The sequence below is a fragment of the Odontesthes bonariensis genome, chromosome 1, assembly GCF_027942865.1.
Source record: "Odontesthes bonariensis isolate fOdoBon6 chromosome 1, fOdoBon6.hap1, whole genome shotgun sequence".
Taxonomy (NCBI): domain Eukaryota; kingdom Metazoa; phylum Chordata; class Actinopteri; order Atheriniformes; family Atherinopsidae; genus Odontesthes; species Odontesthes bonariensis.
In genome coordinates, this window is record NC_134506.1 from 12,739,076 (window position 1) to 12,744,077 (window position 5,002).

Here is a 5,002-nt window from a genome sequence, read left to right on the forward strand (position 1 = left end):
ATATGCTGCCTGCACACCCACAACTAAGAGCTCTGGGTATGATTTATATCATACTGTTTCCTTGTCACTGCCTTAAAAAAAGGATTATTTTTCACTTTTTTTCCTCCTGTTTTCTTGCATTGCAACCTGTGATTTAAAGGAAGCTGATCTCCGATCTCAGCTGATTTTACGTGATTGTCCAACAATGCATTGTTCCAACTGATTCGTTTACATAGGACAGAAAAAATACTTTGAAAAAAAAATCCTTAAACATAAAAAAATGAAAAGTTGAGTAAAAGTATTTGTCCCTTTTGCTTTTAAACTATAAATTAAGATCGTGTGTTGCCATTTACTTTTAGATGTTACATGATTAGTTCAGATAAGTCCATCTGTGTGTTATTTAAAGCTGTGCTCACACATGTACACTAGATATGTTCAGGAAAAAGTGCGGACTATTTAGATTGGACTCTTTCCACCATTGCTGTTCAAACAAGCACATCATGGTAGAGACTTTCTGTTGGAGATTCATTCTCCTGGCTGAAAATTCAAAAGTGGAATGTCGAAGAACACCTGTCTGGAAGCAGGAATTATGCTGTGAACAGTGTTGTGTTTTTTCTTTGCCAAGAAAAGACGGACCAACAAAGATCACACACCACTCAAGAAGGGCAAAAATCAGAGAAATAACAAGAGACATGACTTAAGGTACATTTAGACTAGACTGTGGAAATCACCCTGCATAGCAGAAAGTTGAGGATGAGGAGACGGGCTGAAAGGTTGTGACCTTGCTTCAAACCTAGTAAACCATAGTGTAGACCGCAAAGTTATCCCCAATGCATCTTTTCCACTTCCCAGTGATTGTTTTAGCAATGTGAAAAAGCATGTGGTTTTACATGAAGCGAAAAGCATCAGTTCATCCCCCGACGAGCACTGAAGGTTGCACCTGAGCGACAAGATGTGAGATAAAAAAGTAGAGATGCAAGTAGGAGCCGCTCAGACCTAACTGTCATTATAACAGAAAAGACACTAAGCAGTTGTTGTGCTTTTCTGTGGTTTAAGGTCACCTGTGTATTATATGAGCTTGCTGCTGCTTGTGTTTGTTTGTTTGTTTGTTTGTTTGTTTGTTTGTTTGTTTGTGTGTTTGTTCTCTGCTTGTCTGCTTCCAGGTGCTCCTGGTGCTTCTAAGGTTAGATTCCCCACAAAAGCCGTGAATTGTCTTCAGTTTTGTTTTTACAGATGTAGCAGCTGGTTGTCTGATTTTTCATTGTCTCTTCATGTTTCTGTTCCTTTTTTTCTCTTCTTTGCTCTCCCTCTCTCTCTGTCCCCCGGTCCGGTTCGGCACTATTATCATATCATGTTAAATATTGTAACAAAAATAAATAAATGAAAATGAGGAGTTGATGGACATCAAGGGGAGCTTTACATTCATAAAGCTTCCCTTGGCATAGCATATGTGTTTAGCATAAACGGTATTCAGATTAAATTCTGCTGCCATAATGCTGGACAGGACAAGGGAAAAAAAAAGAAAAGACATGGTTGTGGCAACCTTTGCAAACTAAGTTCTTTATTTTCATTACGAAGTAGTGTCTCAGGATGATAAAGGTTATTACTAGACGATTCAGGGGATGTTTCAATCAGTGGTGCTGTTTTTAACATCAGACTGCTGCCAGACAAAGGAGAAAACAGACATATTGTTGGTGTGTCACTGACCTCAATTTAGTCTGCGGGGATGGATTAGCGTCTGTTCAAAGCAGCCAATTGGTGCTGGCTGTCGGTTTATACAGATGTCAGACTCTGGGAGACGATCCAAACAGGCTATAAACTTTCCAATTCCACAGAAAATGAACTCATTTCAAGTTAAATCCTCAGTAATTGTGGTGCTTGTTTTGAGGTTAAGTATTTTAACCAATCTATTATTTCACTGTGATCCAGCTAGAGTCTGTCTGCTTCCACGCTCATCCCATTTGACAACTTTTCTCCCTTCATTCCTAAGATAAATGAATTGCAATACTTGATACTGTCAGGACAGTGTGTGGTCAGACCTTCGATTTGTAGCTTGATGGTTCATGCAAACACACAACCAAAGCCACAAAGGACTGATGTCAGCAGTAAGGAGGATACGTCTGTCAACCTATCACACTATCCTTATTTTTTATGTAATAATTAGCTGCACAACAAGCTATTTTTTTTAGAAATGATGCGCGTTGGATTGAGAAGTGCTTTCAGAGCCTAAAAGGTACAAATGGAAAATTCATCTGATAACTACAGATGCGCTGTTGATTTTTAACATACATGGTATTTCATGGTTACAGGTTGGCATTGTGTCCTCTGAATCCCGCCCAATAAAAAGAATACAGACTATGTCAAACCAGCAGCAATTCTGTGGGCAAATGAAAAGAAATACAAACAAACAAACTATCTTCTAACTTTTTATATAATGTCATTTGAACACTAGAAATGTGATTTCCACAGTGTAAAGCATGATATTGGTTCAGTTTTGGTAGAATAAAAGACGGGAATGGGCTACCTTTCAGCATGCTGCGTTTACCTGTCAGCAGTCTAAACTGTGAGAAGTCAGATGTCATTTCGACTTGAATAGAGAATTGCAAAACATGGCTTCTTCTTCTCAATTGACCACACGCTAAAAATATCTGATGTGACCCTCTTTTCCTAATACACAGCTAAACTGGACTATGTGTCATCTGTGTAAAGCCTCTCGGCACAAGTCAGCACGTTAAGCACCAAAGACCTCTGGCATCAACAGACATGGCCAGTTTGGGTCTTGGATAAAATGTTTTTATTATTTTCCAAATGTAAATCCAATGCGGTATTTCAACAATCAAAACACTAGTGGTGCTTTTAGCCAGTAGCATTTAACAAATTCTTTTGAAATGTGATGATTTTGAGGCTGGATTCACCTGCTAAACAGCTTCAGTCTGGTTGCATTTGCAGATGTTTGTTTCTGTACCACTTTGTTCCTGACTAGAACATCTCAAATGGGTAGCCTGTCAGCTATAGTCACCTGACTAAGCCTCAGGGAAGCAGTGTTTCAGTGCAGGTGTAAACAGATATTACTCAGGGAAGAGGTTTTCCCTTTGCTCCTTTAGCCAGAAAAAGCCTTCTGGATTCATTCTGGTTATTGTGCGTGCCAGTGGTATCTCTATCTTTATGTTTGTATCTAAATGACAGGCTGACCTGAAGTGTTTCTGAACGAGCTCGCTCCTAGAGCTCACACATGCACTCTATCACTTATTATCTCCTAGCGAAAACTGGAGCTTTTTTTGCAAGTCACTGCAATTACCAGTCAGATGTGGGCCTGCAGAGATGATTCACACACGCGTCTCAACAAGAGTCACGCTCAACAGTCTCGTCTGTGCATGGAGATCACAGAAAATATCCACAGGCAGAAAGACTCATTTCTAAAGAGAGGCTATCTGTGTAGGAGACAGCAGGCACAGCGAACAGAAGGGTTTGTGGGACTGCGTCAATCGAGCTTGTGATGCAGAGAAAGATGGCAAACTGTTGACTCGTCAACTCTGTTAACCGTGTATGATGACAGTGTATCTGAACAGGCACAAACTGATCACCACCAGCACATCTCACAAGAGTGCCATCAGGTAAAATCTTTGCTAACCAATTAATCTATTCACAATCTGGTCATCTTAAACCCAGCAGGCAAAAAACACATGTATGGTACACAATGCCTCATCACACTGTGGGTCAGAGATGAGGTGCATTGTCTTTATGAGTTTGAAAAATAGATCAGAGTGTGTCACAGATACTGTGACCTTCGGCTTTGCGATTTGACCTTTACTGTAAAGTTCATCACACCCCCTTCATCTGGTTAGCCCTGGCTCTGTCAAACTGTTATTCCCAATATTAAGTCAGCAAATGATTCTTTTTAAGGCAGATGCAAAAATGTAAACTTTTTTCCCCCCTGAACATCAAAATCATTTTTTAAAAAGTAGCCTAGAGCTTAAAGGTTTGAATAACAAGAGATTTTCACAAAACGGAATTAATACACAAGTACAATAATGTCAGTGTTGTATATTTTTGTGCCCTCCCCCATTTCCTCCATCCCCAGCCCTGAAAATCCCAAACCATTAGGGCATTACTCCCACCAATAATGGATGTAATAACATGTATGCTACAGAGAGGGAAATAATGAATATCGTTAGCTTAATAGCATAATTGCCTAAGTCTAAGACATTCAAATATAACTATAAGACATCAGTTGCAGCAGCTGTTACACATTAAATGGCTTTTCTTATGTCATGTAAATGTAGAGCAGCCTTCAGTGTTAAAATGTGTATCCTGTAGCAATGTGTGCCTTTTTAATTCAGTTTATTATTTTTTTTTACATCTAAACCTTTTTGTTGACTTAAATGCAAACACTTTACCCTGCACTTTTACTTCCCACCCTAACCATTTTCAGGTAAGAGCAAAGTAGAAAAGTAAGAAATTTCGAGTGACGGGAAATAGAAAAGTGAGGGGACATGATGCAGGGCAAATTTCAAACCTGCGATCTGTAGTTACCAGAGGAATAGATTAATAGATAAATAAACTTTTGAGAAATAAATCATCAGTGTGAAATATCTTTACACTGACAACTTTCAAACTCACACTGGAGTTTTGAAATGTTCTAGAGATGTTCTCGAGTGGGTGGGTGAGAATGCAAATGTCTACAACATTCACGCTGGACTACTTGTAGAGAATTTCCACGCAGCCACCAGGTAAAATCTCAGATCATCAGCAAGTGTGACAATGCATGAACGTGTCAGCAAATATTCCAGATCACTTGGTGCTGCTGTGTGAATAAGCGTGTGTAAGAGAATGCGTGTGCTAGTGGGAGCTTTCTGCTGACCTGTATAATGCTTCCCTCCCGCTCGCTCCCAGCTACTGTGGATATGTACAGATCCATGCCGTACTCATATCAACACAATAAGGAGCCCCATCAGATCCATCAGGCAGTTAAACGCCATCATCATGTTAGATCATAGGTAAATGAATAATAAACATGTTATCA